Source organism: Chelonia mydas, chromosome 1 (assembly GCF_015237465.2).
Source record: "Chelonia mydas isolate rCheMyd1 chromosome 1, rCheMyd1.pri.v2, whole genome shotgun sequence".
In the NCBI taxonomy this organism is placed as follows: Eukaryota; Metazoa; Chordata; order Testudines; family Cheloniidae; genus Chelonia; species Chelonia mydas.
This window is the reverse complement of record NC_057849.1, coordinates 127,704,875-127,726,381: the sequence shown is the minus strand read 5'-3', so window position 1 is coordinate 127,726,381 and position 21,507 is coordinate 127,704,875. Positions and strand designations below refer to the sequence as shown.

Here is a 21,507-nt window from a genome sequence, read left to right as displayed (position 1 = left end):
GCAAATGGTCTCATGCAATTGGGAAAGATGTCATGATTGACAGCATAAAAAGCAGCACAGAAATCAGGAAGGATGAAGAAAGAGAGAGGATGAGAGGAGATCACTTAACCCCAAGGGGTGGCAGATTCTGCCCCAGACTGGGTTGTAGAGCAATGGCTGTTGTAAAATTTTACATTTTAACTGAAAACCATTTTGTTTTGTAACTTTTTGTTCCAAGTTTGGGAAAAGGAAGGAATGAAAAAGTGTTGTCTGAATACCAGATGTGTTTATGTCTCAAATTCTTAGGGTTTCAGTGGTATCCAGGCCAATTCCAGAACACAGAACAGAAATTACGTCCACAGAGTCCATAAAGTTGATTATTATTGTCATGATTTGTATTATTCACTGGGAACCATCTGTGCGCTAAGCACTATTCAGAATATGCAGAAAATGTAGTCCATGTGCTAGTGCATATAAAATGTGTAGCCTTTAGGGCTCAAATATTTAAGTATGACGTGTATAGTTATTGAGCATATGTTAATATGTATGTGGGGAGGGGCTGACTGCAGTAGAAGTTTTACTTGATTAAGGACTGGAAGATTTGACCCTCCAAATTTTACAAAAGTAAGAGCTGCCCAGAGCTCCTGTGCCTGTTTATTTTCCTTTCCTGCCTGCAGTGGCCCTGATAGATCTCAGAAAATACAATTTTTTCTCAACTTTAAAATGTGAAATTTTCTTGGTGTTTGGTTTTAAATATTCTCATGTGAGAACTGTTGTGTTTAAGAGCCTTCGAGGAAAATAACTAGCTTTTAAACAGAAAATGTCATGAGTCTTATGATAATTATTGTTTTCCTTAAAGCCCCAGTTCCTGGAGTCAAGTGAATATGGGATGATTTCAGCCTTCATTCTTAAAGAAAAATGAAGTTTCTAGCCCTCGTGGCTGTGGAGAAAGCTTCGAAATTTGCTGCCTGTGCAACCTAAATGGTCAAAAAGCAGAAAGCAAATAAAAAGAACACCAAATCTACTGTTTTTATATAATCTCATTATTTTTTTGGTGAGCCTGACTCCTGAGTTTTGAACATTTGGGATTGGCAATATTGTGAAAGTGACGTGAAAATGTCAATATCAGTACTGTTTAGAGTCACTTTCTAGTCTATTATTTGTAGTGAGGTAACACCCCTAGAACTCCAGGTAGGTGCAGTATAAACTCATGGGGCCTAGCCCTAGTAGAATGTTTCCAAAAGTTAAATGATCTAGTCCGAGCTTGGTGAACTGCAAAAAGTAAGTAGCCTAATTGATAGAAAGTAATCTAGAATTTTTTACAGTTATTTTAATTATTGTATTCAAGAGTTAGTAATAAAGTAAGAATATACATTAAAATTTTAAACCTAACTGTCCCTTAAGTGACTTGACACAAGATCTCAGAACATGTTAGTAGTATCAGAGCTGAACTAGTATTTATTTAGGTTTCTTTCTTTATGTAGGAATTAGATACAGTGCTCCTGTCAGCTAATTTCTAAATTATTATTTGAAAAAAAAAAAACCAAAAAACACTGGAGTTTTTAGGTAGCTAAGTAGCCCCTGGAATCATGGTGATAAACGCACAAAAATCTGAAATGGAACCCCGGAGTAAATTTCTTTCAGCTGACTACAACGTAAGGAATAGCTGATAGTCTTTGTTTTGAGAGTGAGAGGGGAAACTCTTACAAGTAATGGGAGTAGAAAAAAGAAAAGTTTCTGAGCATGGTCCAGTAAAAGCACATTTTTAGCAAATTTTAATGAAGTCCTTTCCCTCCCTACCCATACTCTTTTATTGCATGACATGTGAATATGAGATTGCTGCACATTCTCTTTTCTCTCTCTTTTCCTTTCTAACCTGACAGAGGGTATTAAAGCAGTTGTTTACTATTTTTCTTTTGAAACCTTATGTTTTTGTGTTGTTTTCTGAATTTCCAGTGAACTTCTGTAGCTCATCTTTAAATGGATACATGTTCAAGGAACAGTACTAATTTCCATACTAAAATTATGAGTTTCAGAGTATCTCCTGCCTTATGTATTATGATAGCACGTGGGAGGATTTTTTTTTTTCATCGATGCCTTAGCCTTATTCACAGATAAATCTCAAGGCAGTTTAAAGGGGAAAAAATGATTACCCTTTCTAATTCCTTTCTTTCTACTATTTCTTTCCAGACCTAGCCCCCTTTCTCTCTCCCTCCCCTACTCGGTTCCATTTTAAATGCTTTTCTTGTGTGTTCCAACTTATAAGTTTGTTTTGAAACTTCTAACTTGGAAAGGGTGTAGTCTTAAGTGAAGTTTTGTGCCTTTGCTTACCGTCCTCTAGCCCAGTGGTTCTCAAACTTCATTGCACCGTGACCCCCTTCTGACAACAAAAATTACTACACGACCCAGGGAGGGCGGACTGAAGCCTGAGCCTGCTCAAGCCCTGCCGTCCCGGGGGGGGGAGGGGTGGGCAAAGCTGCCCAACGGCTTCTGCCCTGGGTGGGGGGCATGTAATCTTACCCCCTCCCCCCCCCCCCCCCCCCCGCCTAGGGCTGAAACCCTCAGTCTTCGGCTTCAACCTCAGGCAGTGGGGCTCAGGCTTCGGCTTTGACCCTGAGCCCCAGCAAGTCTAACACCAGCCTTCATGACCCCATTAAAATGGGGTCATGACCCACTTTGGGGGCCCGACCCACAGTTTGAGAACCCTTGCTATAGCCCTACCAAAACTCACTAAAGTTTCTAATGGCCTTTTCCTTGTCAAAGGTTATGGTTTGAATTTTATCCTCTTCCTTTTAACTTCTCTGTTGCTTCTGGCATTGTCAGTCATACTTTCATCCTTAAAATATTGTTGTCCCTTGCCTTAAATTTTGTAAAAGAGTTAAGCACTTGTCAAAGAATATTTGAGGCAAAAAAGATGTTTTTTTCTCCCCCAAAGAGTTCATGAGGTGTGGACTAAGTAGGTTGTGATACAGTGTTATAGGAGTAGAAGGGCAGCACACATTGAGATCTCTTATGCTGTCAACTAGAAGTAGAGGAACTGACAGGTGGAAGCCCCAGAACCACTAGGGTTCAACTGTCAACTTAAGTGGCAGGCCATACTGCCCCCTGCCTAAAGCCAACAGCATACAACTTCATAACTTTCAGAGCTTGCACCAGGAGCATAGGTTCAGGAGAGTAAATCCATTGTAAGGCAAATAATTTTTTTTTTAAATAATACAGATATCAGATTTAATGGGGGATCCAAGTTTGAAAAATGTATTATTAACCCACAGTGACTGTAATGAAGCCTTTGAGTCAATTACAGTCTATTCATTAAACTTCAGTTTGTATTCCAGTGACCGCAGGGCATGGCTACACTTGAAACTTCAAAGTGCTGCTCCTGGTACTCCACCTCCACGAGGGGATTAGTTTAGAATGCTGGGGCACTGTTTACACTGGTGCGTTACATTGTTGTAACTTGCTGCGCTCATGGGGTGTGTTTTTTCACACCCCTGAGCGAGAAAGTTGCAGCACTGTAAAGTGCCAGTGTAGCCATAGCCTTAGTTACACTGTGATGAGTTTGGTTTATAATGACAATCTAACTGCTGCCCAGGCACACTCTAGGACCTGTTCTGATTCCCGTTGCAGTCAATGAGAGTTTGATTGTGTCTATCGATAGACAGATGCTAAATTTTCAGTAAAAAGTAAGATGCTTGCAAACGGAATCACTTCTCTAAATGAAGGAACTGCATTTACTCTTACTCTCTCTTGTAGCTTTTAATTTTGTTTTTTATGGCCGAGTTATAAAGCTCTTAAAATACAATAAGGGCTTATAAGGGTGCTGACACATCTTAACAATAGCAGCACGAACTGTGTCACTGTAAGAAAGAAAAAAAATCTCCTACGAGCTTGCAACAAAATTGGTGTTTAAAATTATCCTTTATATCACAGTGGGGGGGACTTACACAGCAGTATTTTACAAGAGTCAGATATACTTTCTCTGTGAGGGCAATGTGTCATAGAATTTAATCCTGTACACTGTGTCAGCAGCTAGGTTTGCCATTCACATGGAAGAACTCACAGCACTAAAACAGCCTCTTAATGGAATATTATGATAGATTTGCTATTTTGTGCTTGAATTTCCCATCTCTTTAAAAGTCACTATTGAGAAGCCTAATTAATGGAAATAGCCTAGGGGACAACTACCTCCGATGTAGGCCTAGTAGAAACCAAACATGCTTTTTACAGAACAAAAAATCCTTTGGCTGCTAGCGTCTCTTTCCTTAGTAACTTGCATATCTTTTAATTCTTCTCTCTTTTCCTTAAGCAAAGGGTAAGTACCAAAGGTGACCCTGTTTGACTGAATGTACAACTCGAAAAATATGTCTGATCTGCTCTTGTACTTTTCTCTAGCAGTTTTAGCATATGGTGGTGAATGGTGGAGTAAAAGTTGTAGTATTGGTCCTTCCGACCTCTTTCTGACCTGTAAGATAAGTTACATAACCTCAGCTCAGGATATTTAATACATAAAATGGCCATCTTTATTCTGATGATTGCAGGCTTGATTTAAATGATGGAAAGGAGTGTACCGGCATGGAGTCTGGAAAGATGCTAATTACATGAGCAGCATGTGCCACAGAAGTTATTTTTCAAAGTTAGTTTATACTTTAGGTCTAGTGCATTTACCTGGAGACTGAATCCTGACCTAGTACAGTCCTGGATAGTGCACACCAGGTCAACTGTAGACAATAAAATAATAATTGCTATTCATGACTGCTCTCTCTCATTTTTTTTTAGTAAATATGTTTTGCCATTAAAAAAAAAAAGACATCTCCCTTCCCTCCCTCTCCCCACCCCCCCACCCCCCGCAAAAAAAGGATATATCTCTCCTCCCCGCTTGTGTCCCTCCTGCAAAACTTAGGTGTGCCAAATTGACAAATTGAGCAGAATTATTCTACTGAATCTTGATTGAAGCCAATGGAACTCTACTCCTGCTCTGCTGTCTGTCTTGTCTATTTAGAAGATTTGGTCAAGAAAACTCTAGAAATTGAAAAAGAAAAAATATTGTGGGAATTAAAAAATTGCTGGTTGACAATTTTGAAAAGTCTTCTCAATTTTTTTTTTTTCTGTAGTTAAAGAATTTTCACCAGCTCAATAGCTGGTTTAAAACCCTCAAAATATTTCAATTACAGTTTGCTTGAAAAAGTTTTTCTCCCCATTGAAATTTTGATTAGCTCTACTATTTATATTGTAAGTTCCTCACAACTGAGAATTACCTTGTACTATTTGCATGTTCAGTGACTAGGGCAGTGGTGGGCAACCTGCGGCCCACGGGCCACATGTGGCCCATCAGGGTAATCCACTGGCAGGCCGCCAGACTGTTTGTTTACATTTGCATGGCCACCCGCAGCTCCCAGTGGTACTGAGTGCTCCACACCAAAGTAACTCTAATGTCAGGCTTCTTAAATCTAAACTACAGGGGAGCAAAGCCACTTGTCTCTCAAGATGTAAATTTTGACCTGTGTTTGCAACACTGAGGTAGGAAGGAAGAATGATCGAACAATAATAGAATGACACCTAAGCCAATTTGCAATATCTGTTCCTTTATTTTCAACACTATCGATCACACAGAAGAGTGAAATGATAAAATAAAGTTTCTTCTACCCTTTCAGTTTTTGTACAAGTGTTTTTCATTTCATTTAATGGGATACACAGCAGTGATTCTTGTAACTCTAAGCCATTACATTCAAAACACAATCATAACATAACATTTCAGTTATGCCCAGAACAGTTCTCTAGTGATACAAGACACAGTCTCTCTCCTCTGAGATAGTTGAAAATATAGCCCTAATAGCAATAGTCACACACTCTTCTTCCAGCACTGTAATTCTGCTTCACATGAATTTGGCTCACCAGCATACATCTGCTCTTGGCTCACTAACTGAGTTCTCCATCTAAACCTTTTGTAATTTACTGTATTTATTGTTGGGGGGGGATAGTGGGAAAGATGTTTGTCTTTTGGCTTCTCTAACTTTGTTTTCTTTACAACACTTTAAACAAGAAACTCTAGGTTTGGGGCTAAATGAATTTCTGGCTTAACTCCAGAGCATCCCTAAGTAAAGCTGGAGAGAGGCATGGTCTGAGTACAAGATTTAGGAGTAGAGCTGGCCGGAAAAATTAAATTAAAACAGAAAAAAAAGATTTCCTCCCCCTCCTCCCCTTTTTTTGTCAAATTTCCATGGAAATTTTGATTCTTTGGTGAAAAACTGAAATACTTTGTCCCAAAGCCTAAATATTCTGAGTTTTGAACAAAAACACTTGGACTCTGAAATGCCACCATGGTACCTTATGCCCCAATTCTCCTCTGCTGGCTGGGCTTCCTGGTCAGACTCTGTCTCCCACAGTATAACCGAATGAAGAGCGGTTGTCTGTTATGAGTCCTTTGCACAGCTGATGTAATTTCTCTCTGCATCACTTTCCATATCTGTGTTTGTATTTTTAAACAATGGCTTAGTTTAAAATGGTGTTGTGAAGATTTTCCAGCTAATAGAGGCTAGAAACAGGATAGATCAATTATCCCTTTAAAAAAAAAATCTGGGAGATGGAAAAATTGAATCCAGTATTCTATTTCATATTTTCAGACTTCTGTTATCAGGGTGGTTTTGAATATTTTTTTTATTTATTTGATAAGTATATTCCTTTTATTTGAACAGTATTTGAAACAAGTGATTCCTTTTTTGTTAAGTTGGATAAGTGTTCATCTAGGATTATATCTTTATGGGTAGGTTACATAGTTTTCAAAATAGTAGATTGTGAAAGAAATTTTCACAGACTTCTGCAGGCTTTCAACCAGTATGCCAGTTTTGGATGGAGTGCAGGGATGATTGTATTTAATAGAGGTCAAAGGAGCATTTTTTTAATGTGAACTCATTGCAGTTGTTTCATTTGTCTCCCTGTATCCTGGAAGTAGAAGTGTGATTCCTTTGTGCATTGGAGATGGTTTTATAAAGATGATGTTTGCACTGTGTGCTGAGCTTCGTGGGTAGAAGTGTACTTGGAATTTTTTTATAGAATAAATGTGACTATACCAGATCTTACAGGGTATTGGTATAGTGGCTGCTGAGTAACAAGTGTGGAGCAGCTTTATTACCTGAGGGTAAGAAGAATTCCTTCCCGCCTACCCCCATGAACTTCCCAAGCACATAACCCCTGTTACTCAGGCCCTGGGCAGGGAGTAATATTTGTTCCTTAATGGATATGTATAACATGGTATCACAATAACGGGGAAATGCATATGTATTCTCCCTCTGTGTTCCAGCAAGGGAACCCACATTAGGCTTCTAGGTCCCCAGCTGTTGCCTCTCTTTCCTGGAAGCCCCTGTCTCTCGCCCTTCTGACCAGGGTATTTCCACACTGAGCAGTTCCCTGCATATGCTGTTTATCCGACCCTCCATTATCTGGCTCTCCGTGTTAACTGGACAACCAACACACACAGGTGTCTAAAGGGCTGATTTCTCCTGGGGCCACTAGATGGCGCTGCAGCATGGCACTTTCCAATTCTCTATCAGGATTTTTGATTATCAGATCTGGCCCCAGTCCCAATTAGATCAGATAAACAGGGTTCTGCTGTACTGTGATATCCCCAGCAGAAGACAGACTGCCGAAACTGGCTTTTTTTGCCTTCTCTTCAGAGACAGTTAACAGTGTAATTACCACAGTTAATATACCACACAGCTCTTTCTAAGCAAGCACATTTTATACTTAAGATAAAAGCAATACAGAGAAAACATATTAAAAACAACCTGCTGCACACAGGCTAATAAACTTACCGGAGATCACCCTAACTGCAAAATGGGCTGTGACAGTTGAGCAGTTCTTCAGACCCTACCTAACCAGGGTTTTTTTTTGTGATTTCAAATTCATAACACCCATTGCTCAGAACAAGAACCCCCATTATTTTGTGAGTGAATCCTTTATTCAGTTTGGGGTCTTTGAATAGACTGCAAATAGGTAATCAGCCATACAGTGGGCCCCCTCCCCCGGGCTAAACTTTAAATGGCTGAGTTCTTTCATAATCGGAGGGGTTATGTTCTCTTCGAGACTTCCTGGGAAATACATTTAATTTTAAACATTCACATTGTTTCAGAAAGTCCTTTGAAGTTCCTAACATTTCCAAAGGTTAGCATTAGTCACATCTCCTAGAGAAGTTGTGTACAATCCCACAATAACAATAAACAATTGCATTTTAATACATTGGGCCCCAAAGGCATTATACTTAATTCAATAAGGTTTATCCAGGAGATTGTCCTATTTGTCACACATGGTAGTTGAAATATTTATAGGCTAGTTAATTCTTTAGTTTAAAACACATTAAAACAAAACCTTCCCTCCCATTGAAGTTGGTGGTAATTACCTAATTACCACTACCCTGTGGGGAAAGAATAGGACCCCAGGGTGTTAAGGTCATTTTGCAGTGTGGACATTTTATTGTTTGACTTTTGCTTTTCAAAGAAAGGCTGATACAGTTCATATAACACACCTCTCTTCTTGCTCCGTCATCCTCACCACGCAAATCTCAAACGCCTGACTTCCTTCTGGTGCTTTGGCTTGGGCCAGGTGTTCCTGCTATAAGTCTATTTAAAATAAATAATATCATGGGATCTCCTTGTAATAGCTTTGAAACTTCTCCTTTTGAACGTTGACTGTCAGCCAGCATGAAGTAGTCTGTCTCTTGAAGAATCAAATGAAATGCATACCCAAACGAGAAGCTAGATGTCTTAGCATTAACATCATATAGAAATATGGGTTGTCAGCATGTTTACTAAGCAAACAAATGTTCAACCATTTTTTCTGAAAGAGAAACAAAAGACTATCTTTGTTAGCCTCTAGGTCTCAATTCTTCCTTGTAGTGGTGTTTATCTGATGTACTCTGCAGTTAAGTTTGGAACTTATCCAGTGCTGTGAAAGAAAAGAGACTGTTTCATTTTCTACTAGATGCCAGGTAGCCTTTAAAATATTACCAAAAATGTAAAATGTGATGGGCATTCCAGGCAGGATTTTCAGAAGTGCCTAAGTGACTTAGAGCATAAGTCACTGACTTTTAGTGGGACTTATGTTCCTAAATCACGTAAGTGCTTTTGAAAATCCAATCCATTGTCTCTTTCAGCATGCAGGGGCTTCCTGATTAAGCACTCTCTTTTGAAGAGTGTTGTGGTGTGCTTACGAGTATTCTCGCTCCCCACCCTTTCAAAGAAGGTGTTTCTTTTACTGCCTGTTTTAGTTGGGGAGTTAAGCTGTGTGACTTCCATGGATACTTGCATGCTTCCCTAAATAGGCACCTGTCTCATTTGACTTTCCAAAGAGAGCTTTTTTTCAGGAAGCAAAATATAGCTCCTCCTTCCTTTTGGTGTAGAGTTTACGGATTGGTGGCATACTTACAACTCAGCATCAGAATGATGAGTGTTTGATTGGTGTTATGTATTTGGGGGTTACTTCTTTCGTGAGTTACAGCTCACTTCACGTAGCTTATGCTCAAATATATTTGTTAGTCTCTATGGTGCCACAAGTACTCCTTTTCTTCTATGTGTGACATTATAGATAGGGTTAAGACGTGCATACTAGACTGCAGTAGGAATATTCTTCTTTTAAAAAAATAAAGAGGTGAAAATAGGGTGTCTTTAAATGTAAATTAGGAGGCCCTTCATATTTGTCAACAGACTTCTTTTGGCCTGTGGACACAGAATATTTCTTTGCATGTAAAACAAACAAAGTCAGCTTGAGCTGTTTCTTCCACAGAAAAATCCTCCAAATGATGCAAGCCCCAAGAGGCAAATCTTAGTGTCCCTTGAGATTAGTTCTGTGCATTTATTATTTTGGACACTATAAAGGTATTTTCATAGTGAGCCTCTTAGCAGTAACTTGAATTCCCAGCAGCTTGTACCACACAGGAAGAATGAGAAGTCCTACAGAACTTTGTGTGGCCAACAATAGTGATTCTCTTGACTTGTTGCAGTAATTAATGTATAGTATACTGATGTATCATTGGATAGCATAAATTTATGTTAACGTAATATTGCGAGAAAAAAAGAGTCTAGAGTAACTTAGATTTGCAAAAAATGTAACCTAAAACAGATTACTTACCCGTTCCCTATTACAATGAATAATTGATAATTTTAGTGAATTATGCTAAGTGCTAATCAAAAAAATTAATTTGCAAATCATCACTCAATTAAATTAGCAGCAGTAATTTTAATTCTCAGCAATCATATTCATTATTTTTCCTTTAGCTTTCAGAAGCTATAGTTTAACAGCCACGTGAGGTGATTTATTGAATACTTTGCTGTAAGACCTGTATAACTAGCTTCTAATTTTAAAGCAACTATTACTGTAGTATGAGTCATTATTCAGTGGCTGCTAATTATTTTGGTTCAGTTTTTAAATTAAAAGGTAAGGATAAGTTTTACAAAGTGAGCTCATTGTTACAGACCCTGTATACTGAACAGCCCAACAATTCAAAATACAAAACACATCCTATATGGAGTTTTAGGGTCTCAACTGACTGCTTTTGTGGGACTATTCATTTACATCTCTTCCTGTGGTGTCCCACAAAGGGCTTGTCTACACTGGCACTTTACAGCGCTGCAACTTTCTCCCTCGGGGTGTGAAAAAACACCCCCCTGAGCGCTGCAAGTTTCAGCTCTGTAACGTGCCAGTATAGACAGTGCAGTAGCGCTGGGAGCATGCTCCCAACGCTGGTAGCTACGCCCCTCGTGGAGGTGGGTTTTTTAGAGCTCTGGGGGAGCTCTCTCCCTCCGCTGTGTTGTGACTACGCAAGCCACGTTAAAGCACTGCCGCGGCAGCACTTTAGCGTTGCCAGTGTAGACAAGCCCTAAAACCTCACCTGTTCTCGAATAGCAGGAAAAGTGGTGCTTTAGCCACTCCCCTTCAATTGTTTTTTTTTCTTTGTCTATTCAATATTGGGAAATTTCAGCATTAGTCTCACAAGAGAAATGTCCAGTTAGTGTTGGTGGCGTGTCCTGGTGCAGGACTGAATAATGTCACATTAATGGTTATACTCTATGGGAATCTTTTTTTGAGAACATGTATTTTTGCACTTTCAGTTGTTCCCCCCTTTTCTCTTGCTACTCTGCTGTAAGCAATTCAAAAAGTCAACCACTAAACAGTTGACCCTGTTCTCTTCTCAACCATCACATTACTCGTGTCATATGTTTTTACATTAGTGCTCTGTTTCTTTTCACAGTCAAGGATTGGATTAACTGGTTTAGAAAAAAAAAAAAGAACTCACCCAGAACCGGAGGTTAGTTGTCTAAGGTTCTAAATGTCCATTTCAAGTAAAGGATATAAAAAGCCCACATTCAAACTCCCTCTGTGCTTCCCTTTTGTCCTGCTTGGCGAGTTGTGGAACCATCATTTACACAGTTTTTTCCATGCTTCCGGCTGTATTGCTGTTACACTAATAAAAATGATACCAACAGCATCTTGTAAGAGAGACAAGGCAAATTGCCACGTTTATTGTAAATACAACAAAATATTCCTATATGCAATTTCTATATAGATCCATTCACACACACAGACATTCATACACAGGTTCTGCAAAAAGGTTGTTATAGTTACCAGCCTAGATGTTGCTCGTGCCAAGACGCTGGCCAGGTGGCCTGGACACGAGAGTGGAGCCGAGTTTTTGTCAGATGTGCATCCGATGCTCCTGGAGGGTGGTCGTAGAACCAGACTCAAAGAACACAGTCCTGGGGTCCAATCTTTATAGGTCTCTGGTTCAGTACAAGTCTATGGAAGTTTCTTCATCATGCTGAATTTACAATTGAGATGACCATCAATCAGCTCAATCAGCAAGTGGTACATCCATGACGGCTCCATGATGGCTAGGTGTTATCTTCTTGTTCTTCCTTGATGCGTTTTGGGTGGATTCCGGTTCGCCCTCCGGGGGTCATCTCATTATCTCCACTTTGAATATTCTTTGGCCCATCGATACCAAGGTTGAAATTCTTAGGATTAGGCTGGCACCATTTACTAACCAATTATTTCCCTGCTTCAGACATTCAATTCCATGCACTCATCATTCATTCTTTTACTTAACAACACAATCTGTGACTCTTGATTCATTTAACAAGTTTTATCCCACTATCTATTTTTTCCCTCTTTTGATACCAAGATTTACATAGGCATGACAAGGGGCCCCCGCGGGGGAAGCGCATCAGGGTGTTGTTTTAAAGAACAGCATTGTTTCCTCCAAGTTCTTATCACTTTCCAGCACAGACTCTTTGTCCTGTACCGGCCTGAAATAATTAGCACTTTGACCTTTCATTTGTTACAGAGTGAAATTCAACAGCATGGAACGGATGTTCATACCTTTTTACAATACCTACATACTCTTTTGTCTGTCTTTATTTCTACTACTACATAATTATAATTCTATCATACTTATATAACTTTGAGGGCGACCCAACATTGCACCCTGTCTTTACAGTTACAAGTGTCTTGTATTTACAGCTCTTAGTAGTTGTTTGGTAGCTTCTTGAGGGTTTTACTCTGTTTTTTGTTTGTTTTGTTGGATTGCTGAGATGGCAACTTGATCAGCTGCTCTCGTTGCAAGGTGTCTGCCAAGAGCCATGTCTGGTGGACTGCCTGTCCTCAGTCAGGTGCACTGATGTCTGTATTATCTTTTAATTGGACAAACAGCCTCTACCACATTCTGTACTCAGAAACACCCCACGCTTTTGATTGTCTGCTTTTCCTTGTCAAACTGTGTGAATTTGGCTGTTATTTCTGTATAGCTGACAAATGTGGTATGACACCAGCAGAAGCGTCAATTTTTATGAATGAAATTCTGCTAATTTGCATGCTGGGACAACCTCTTTGCATCTGCATGAAAACTATATAGATGGCTTTTTAACAGACCCCTCTTGGTAAAACAATCTCGGGTTTTTATTATATGCCCTAATAACTAGTACAGGCAAGTTGCCTAGTGGGAGACGGCACCATTGCCTACTCCAGGAGTTCAAAAATCACAAGAGTTTTAAAATAATAGATGTATTTTTATGGTTTTTGAGCCTTTAGGGTGCGCTTCTTCATGTTTTCAAGCATTTCTCTACAACCATGAGCAGTAGAAACTTTTTTTACTAAAAGCTGAAATTTTCATGCAAACTCTTGATTCCAGCAGCAGGAGCTTTATTTAAAAAGTTGAAAATATCCCAAGATTTGTAAAATTGTGAGAGCTGGTAACGACTGCTTAACACTGATACAGTAGGGAAATAGACTTGCTTCTTAAAATCCCTTGCTGTTGTGGAAATTAGACCATACTTTGTACAGCATGCACTTTCTTATTTTCTTTAAATTCTTATATTGTTCTGATCGCTGTAGCACATGGACTGTCCAGCATTTACAGTCTTTTTCATAATATCAAAATGATATTCCATCATCTGTATCCATTTTTGTATTGATGGTATGTCAGAGAAGGACACAGTTCTCACTCTCAGGTTGGGTGCAGCAAGTCAGATACAGTTTATTACCTCAAGCAATTGCACAGAGGGAGAGAGTGCACTAGGACACAGGGTTTCGCCACCTATGCAGGTCTCTCAAAGATAAACAATTAGATAAACAAGTATTTATACCTTTATTACAGACAATAATAAGCAACAACTGCATATTGTTTATACATATTCCTTCCACTTTCTTCGCACTATCCCCGCTGCTACAAATCTCGTGTTATTAAAGCTAGAGTAAGCCTGACTCATGCTCAATATAGAGGCCTGCATCCAAATTCTCTTTATCTACTTCCACACTCCCCCCTTTTGTGCTTCCAGTCAATTTTAAAAGTCAATTTTAAACTTCCATTTTCATTAAATTTTGTATTTCAAACTCTGCATCAGATACTTCAACCTTAGGGGTTTTAATTGGATACAATGACAATGCATGGTTAGTATGGACATGAAGAGTATTATTATTATTATTACGTCCCTTACAACAACAATAACATAACCCTAAACAAATAACAACAGTACAAGCAATAACATGCCCACTATAATACTATAATGGGGTTGTTGCACAGTTTTAGTCGCAAAACACAATACATCATACTATGTACATAAGCTTATATGTCTATAAGCGGTACGAAAGGCATACTTTTCAACTTGATATATATTTTGAAGCATATGAAGTTGCCCTTGTAACTCAGAAATTTTCTGAATCTCTGGTAGGAGTGAAAGTAAATTTTGGAATCGATCAGGTATTAGGGTGGTCTAGTTAAAGGGTATCTGAAACCTAAGGGCTGATTGAAAAATTCTATCCACAGGCCTGCAGCAGTGGTGAGATTAAAATGAATATCTTGTAATATGGTGGCCTCAACATGCACACAGCTATCATTAGCTTGGAAGAGTAGGTGTCCTGTCAGGGTAGTTCCTTGTCCCATACCCTCTTAACAAACGTTGTCATGAACAGTGACAACTTCCCCTGGCTTCAGTTTGTGTACACACTGAAGCTGTGGGGGTTCTCATGGCCAGAATATCCATTGACTCCCTCTCGCTATCCAAATGTTGGGTGTTATAGATTTATAGAATATCAGGGTTGGAAGGGACCCCAGGAGGTCATCTAGTCCAACCCCCTGCTCAAAGCAGGACCAATCCCCAATATTTGCCCCAGATCCCTAAATGGCCCCCTCAAGGATTGAACTCACAACCCTGTGTTTAGCAGGCCAATGCTCAAACCACTGAGCTATATTATTCTGGGAGCACTGACTAAAAATCGATTAGGCATACCAGGTAGTCTAAGTTCCCAAATGTCTCGGTGAATTACCCAGTCCCCCATGCATCCTCCTAATCTCAGTTCAAGTTCTACCCCCAACATAGTGTCAGAATTGCAAATCAGTCAAGACAATTACCCTTTTGCTCTTCCTCCTTCATCAACATGATATATCTCGTGAGGCCAGTCTTCAAAACCTGTATATGAAAAACACTGTTGTTTAATACCTAGAGCCTACTTTAGAAAGTCATCTGGATTGTTCATAGTATTTGGGAAGAAGTCCAAGGGAAAAGCGATCTCTGTTCATAGATTGTATAAGTTGATTAGTATTCAGTCATGTTAGGGCCAAGTCTAAATGGATTTATAATCAGTCATGTTGTGACCAAGTAGAAGGTTCAAGTGCCAGAATGCCTCAGGGCTCTGTGGCATCTGCTTTTAGGACAGACATGACAAATCCACACGGGAAAAGAGAGGACAGAAAAGAATAGAGAATGTGTATGTACAGTGGTCTATCTGCAAAACACTTGTGGCCGCTTCAGTGACTTGCTTCCATAATATGGTGATTTGGAAGCCTGCCATGGTGTGTGTGTGATTAACTTAACCCTACCTTCTCACTATTAGAGCTGAATACATATCCTTTTTGGAAGGGCAACATTTTGACTTTCCTTAACTAAACTCTCCTCTGTCCTCTTCTAGGGTTGCTGTTCCTTGGTAGAGTCCTTGGCTGCATGTTCAGTGGTTTTCACACAATTTCATTGCTGTCTGTGCAGTTCACTGCTGTTTTTTTTTAAACTCCTGCGTCTTCTAGCACCGTTCTTAGGTTTGAAGATGTAACAGGAAAACACTAGTGCTGTCTGCACTAAAACTTCTGCCATTTCTATCCCAAGTTGAGTTACACAACTAATAAAGAAACAAGAGCTTTCCCCAAAAAGGCTGGTACAGATGCTAGTAGGGGAATTTTCAGAGAAAATGTTATGAGTGAAATGAGAAGTTATTCCTTAGCAATGCCTGGAGCTTTCCAATAGTCCATCTTGAATACTATCCTGTTTTCTGACAGTGGCTGGTGCCAGATGCTTCAGAGAGGATAAAACAGAACAGGGCAATTTATTGAGTTATCCATCCTCTCCTGTCTAGTATCAGCTGTCAGAGGTTTAAGGACACCGAGAGCATGGGATTGTGTCCCTGACCATCTTCACTAATAGCTATTGATGGACATATCCTCCATGAATGTATCTTATTCTTTTTGGAACCCAGTTATACTTTTGGCCTTCACAACATCCCCCGAGAATGAGTCCCACAGGTTGACTGTACATTTTGTGGAGAAGTACTTCCTTATGTTTGTTCTAAACCTGCTGCCTATTCATTTCATTGGGTTACCCCCGGTTCTCGTTTTATGTGAAGGGGTAAATAACACTTCCTTATTCACACTGTTCATGATTTTATAGCCCTCTATCATAACATCCCTCAGTTGTCTCTTCTGAGTTGTACAGTCCCTGTCTTTTTAATCTCTCCTCAAATGGAAGCTGTTCCATACCCTTAATTATTGTTGCTGTTGTCAGTACTTTTTCGTGTGTGTGTGTGTGTGTGTATTTGAGATGGAGAAACCAGAACTGCATGCAGTATTCAAGGTATGCGCATATCTTGGATTTATATAGTGGTGGTATGATATTTTCTGTATTATCTATCCATTTCGTAATGGTTCCTAACATTCTGTTAGCTTTTTTTACTTCTGCTGCAAATTGAGTAGATGTTTTCAAAGAACTATCCACAATGACTCCAAGATATTTTCTTGAGTGATAATAGCTCATTTAGACCCCATCACTGTGTATGTATAGTTGGGATTATGTTTTCCAGTGTGCATTACTTTGTATTTATGAATAATGAATTTCATCTGCCAATTTGTTGCCCAGTCTCCCAATTTTGTGAGATCTTTTTGTGACTCTTTGCAGTCAGGTTTAGACTTACCTATCTTGAGTAATTTTGTGTTATCTGTAAACTTTGCCACCTCACTGTTTACCCATTTTTACAGATAATTTATGAATATGTTGAACAGCACAGGTTCTAGTACAGATCCTTGGGGGACATCATTACTTACTTCTCTCTGCTTTGAAAACTGATAATTTATTCCTACCCTTTGTTTGCTATCTTTAAACCAGTTACTAATCCATGAGAGGATCTTCCCTCTTATCTCATCACTGCTTACTTTGCTTAAGAACCTTTGGTGAGGGAGCTTGTCAACGTTTTTCTGAAAGTCCATGTACACTATATCCATTGGCTCACCCTTGTCCACATGTCTGCTTATCCCGTGAAATAATTCTAATAGATTGGTAAAGCAGAAATTCACTTTACAAAAGCTTGTATTGACTCTTCCCCAACATATTGTGTTCATCTGTGTATCTGATAATTCTGTTCTTTACTGTAGTTTCAACCAGTTTGTCTGGTACATAAGTTAGTCTTACAGGCCTGTAACTGCCAAGATCACCTCTGGAGCCTTTTTTAAAAATTGGAATCAAATTAGCTATCTGCCAGTCATCTGGTTCAGAGGCTGATTTAAGCGATAGGTTACATACCACAGTTAGTAGTTTTGCAATTTCATATTTGAATTCCTTGAATTTGAATTCAGAACTCTTTGTGAATACCATTTGGTCCTAGTGACTTCTTATTGTTTGTTTTATTTATCCTGACTCTCTCTCTTCCTTGCCCCGCCCCACTTCACTAGAACATAATGTGCCTACCTCTTTGACCTAGCTTTTCCCCCAACTAAAAAGAAAAACGCTTTCCATCAGTGGGGATAGAGAGGAGAAACGGCTGGCATGTATAACTTTTAAAATGTGCAAGGAACTCAGGTTCTTCAATAATGAGATCAATTACTAGATATAAATATAATTGTGAATTATTAATACTTTCTTTCATTCATTGATTTGAAATGCACTCATCACAAGCTCTGGGTACTTAATAAAACAAGTTTTATAATGAATGAATTAGTTTTTATAACAAAAAAATAAATCCCAACAATAAAGTTTACTCAGAAGGAATTTCCTCCAACTCATAAATGTTTCTTTACTGTATTTTTTTTTTTAATTTGTGGCCTCTCTTGAAATAATGCTGTTAGTTGCTCATTATATTATGTGAGGACAGCTGACTGCCAATGAAATTTACAGCAAGATTAGGAATTAATTGAGTTTTGCTGAACTTGATGTTGTAAAAGGCATAGGATACCACCAGCCAGCCTTAACTCTTCTTTAATCCACATTTTTTGTCAGTGAATTTCCTAGTTTTTTTTAAAGAAAGAGGAGAAATGTTTTTGAAGGAGTTAGTGGTCATTTAGGCAGTGGTAGTTAGCATGAAGGTTTCCATTTGAGGTGCTACTGTGGCTAGGTAAAAGTAAAGATTATTATGTGATTTCTGATTAGTCTAACTCCTCCACCATTCTTGCTGACTTTGTTTTAGTAAAATGGGTATAATGCTTTGAAATGTTGAAAGTGTGTCTTTGATAACAGGGCAGGGAGAGAAATCGCAGGCATAATCTATGTTCCAAAATCAAAACAGTTTTTTTTAACTATGTGGTGGTTACAGTAACTTTTAAGCACAAGAGAGATGACTATCTCTCTCCTTCTCCACCCCCACTCTCCTGGCCAGCATTTCCATGTAACCCTCCCCTTCCTGTCCCGTTAAGCCATTAGCATGTAAAAAGTACCTCCATGCTGTCTGGTGCCCTCTGCTGCGAATTCAGATCACCGACAGCAGCTCACTGGAGGGTATCATGCTTACTTGGTTATTATTCCTGAGAGCATTTTGTGCAAAAAAATTAAAAATTCTACACCAAAAAAATTAAAATGATTGCCCAATATTTTAAAAAATCTGCAAATTTTATTTATCAAATAAATGTGGAGGCTCCAGCATGGCACTGGGGAGCACAGGCCACTGACTGCACATAGGTGGGAGATCACTGTGCAGCTCCCCCCAGGACATGGATTCAGCGGTGAGGCTGCACCGAACCCTGACACAGTGCAAGGACCGGGCCAGCCCCAGAAACACCCCAGCGCCCAGCCCATCTGTGCCAGATGCACCAAGAGTGGGCAGGCAGGCTCAGCAAGGCAGGATCCAAATGTGGAGGGGCTTAGTATGGGGGGATCCAAGTGTGGGTTGAGAGGGCTCTGGGTGGGTCAGTCTGGGTGCAAGTGCTCAGTTTGGGATCTGGATGCACAGGGACTTGTTGTGGGGTTCTGGGTGCAATGGTAATGGGACTCTGCAGGGGGGTCCAGGTGAAGGTGGTTGGGGCTCAGCGGGGAGGGGAGTTTGGTGAGGTAGAGATTGGCAGAAAATCTGGGTGTGGGGGACTCAGTGGGGGGCCAGATGCTGGGGGAGTGGGCTCAGTGGGGTGGCTGATTGCATCTCAGTGGACTGGGGATCCGGGTGCAGGTGTCTCGTCGGGGTGGTCCAGGTGCAGGGGGCATGGGGCTCGGCGGGAGGGTTCTGAGTGTGGGGGGTGAGGCTTGGTGGAAGGGTGTGCGTATGAGGGGGTCTGGATGCACGGGGGTTGGGCAGATGGGGGAGCAGTTCCCTGTACAGGGATCCCTCCCCCTGCAGCCCTGAGGAGTGATGGGTGCAGGAAGTGGGACGGGGGGACTTTGCAGAGCCTCCTGCAGCGGGCAGAGAAATCTGATGGTGGGTCTGACCCTGCCCTGGCTGCCGTGCAGGGGAAGAGGAAATCCCGTCTTGCCCAGCCCAGCTGGGACTAGCAGCTGAGCCTGGCGCAGGGTAGGAGCCACCAGCCGGGTCTTCCCCACTCCCACCTCCTGCCCCAAAGTGATTTACCTCTCTGGAAGCTGCCCTGGGCCCTGAAACATATTCCTGGGAAGAGTCACATGACTGCTCTTGCGGCTTCCCTTTGCTTCCCCATCAGAAAATAATTTTCTGCAGGGAAGTAAAGAAATGTGCCGGGGACATAAATTCTGCACATGTGCAGTGGCGCAGAATTCCCCCAGGAGTAGGTTATGTAGCCCAACCTGTATACCGAGTCAAGCCCTGTCTCCCCACTCGGGCCCTCTGCTCCTGCCATGGCCCTGGCCCACCCAGTCTAACTGACCTCTCCCAACCCAGCCCCCTTCTCTCTCTGTGGCCGGGTTTGTACCTTACCTTGCTCAAATGACCCCAAATTTGGAATGCTAATCCTATTTTGCATCCCCACATGGCACAGCAAATTTCAAGAAATCTAAATAAATGTGCAGGTTTTAGAGCACTTAAAGTTGTCCTTTAGACAGAAAGGCGTTCTCATCCTGAACTTTAGAAAGCTCTGCAAGAATAATCTAGTTCTAGTAATATCTCTTTCTACGTTGAGTGTTGGGGAAAACACACTCGACACAGATGCTGTTTCTTGGTTATATTTTTATGATTTGATAGTTAAATTTATCCATATTTCCACCTTTTGTAGGATTATTTTCTGATTTTCAGGTCATTAAAGAGTTCCTGATGGAGCCATATTGGCTTCCTACTTCCTGACTTTCCTTCGCATCAGGATAGACTGCAATTAATATAGTCTCTCTGAGAAAGTACCAGCTCTCCTGAACCTTTTTTCCCTTAGATTTTCTTCCCATGGGACCTCACCTACCAGTCCTCTGAGTTTGTTAAAGTCTACTTATGTGAAATCTTTGTCCTCTCACTCCTTCCTTTCCTTAGAATCATGAAATCTATCATTTTGTGATCTCTTTTACCCAAATTGTCTTTCATCTTCAGATTCGCTACCAATTCCTCCCTGTTGGTCTGAATCAAATCTAAAATGGCTTGCCCCTGGTTACTCCCCTCTGTTTTCTGAAACAAAAAGTTGTCCCCAATACATTCCAAGAACTTATTGGAAATTTTGTGTTTTGCCATTTTACTTTTCCAACATATGTCTGGTTGGTTAAAGTCCCCCCATTACTACCAGGTCTTTGGCTAAATGGAAGCCAGAAAGTAGGCCCTTTCCTTTTTTGGATCATATTTTCTATGAAAATTGTAGAGGTACTTGAAACCTTTGATTTGAAAACAAAATTCTCCCTTCTGCATGCCATCTCTCTTCCTTCATTCCCCCCTCCTGGTCTCTCCCCCCAAAACACCTAAAACCTGGTGGAGTTTAGATTCTGGGGTCCAGTTTGGGCCCATTTTTTTATAAAGTGCACAGTTAAAATATCAAATTTAGTTAGAATTCAAGTGATAAACCAGATTCAGTGAAAAAGAACAAACCATGGACATGTTTATTCAATCAAGACAACAGTACAGATGAACCAGGTCATACAAGCAAACAATAAAGCAAAACCTATAGCTAGGGCTCCGTGTTTGTCGTGGAGGTCATGGAAGCCACGGATTCCGTGACTTTCCGCAATCTCTGTGACTTCTGCGGGGGCCAGTGTGACTGACCCCCAAGGCCGTCCAAGCAGCTGCCTTCCCCCCAACATTAGGCCCCTGGAGCAACCGCCCCCAGCCACAGCCCTCCAGTTCCCCCCTAGCAGCGGCCCCTCCAGACACGTTCCCCCCAACCCCTCCGCAGCGGTCCCTGCGCCCCCCAGCAGTGACCCATTTAAGATTTAGTCAGGGATATATATAGTATTAGTCACGGGCTGTGAATTTTTGTGTATTGCCTGTGACCTGTCCATGACTTACTAAAAATACTCATGACTATATCATAGCCATATCTATAGCTGAAGGAAGCTGGCATGCCTATTAACCTTGTCTTCTTGATAAACTGTAGATTAAGTTAAAATGTGTTGTAATAAATTAATAAAACAGGCAAAAAAA

General features: G+C 40.5%; 1 protein-coding gene across 3 annotated transcripts in view; it reads left to right on the top strand.

Annotated features, from left to right (window-relative positions):
* Nucleotides 1–21,507, top strand: part of LOC102946013 (pseudouridine 5'-phosphatase) — a 137,576-nt gene that overhangs the window by 17,173 nt on the left and 98,896 nt on the right. Inside the window, exon 1 of one of the 3 annotated variants that reach the window (XM_043537781.1) lies at nt 11,120–11,275. The exons of the other annotated variants lie outside the window; for them this stretch is intronic. The gene's annotated coding sequence lies outside the window, so the exon portion shown is untranslated. Of the gene's footprint in view, nt 1–11,119; nt 11,276–21,507 lie in introns of those variants that run through there. 3 annotated transcript variants of the gene reach the window in all.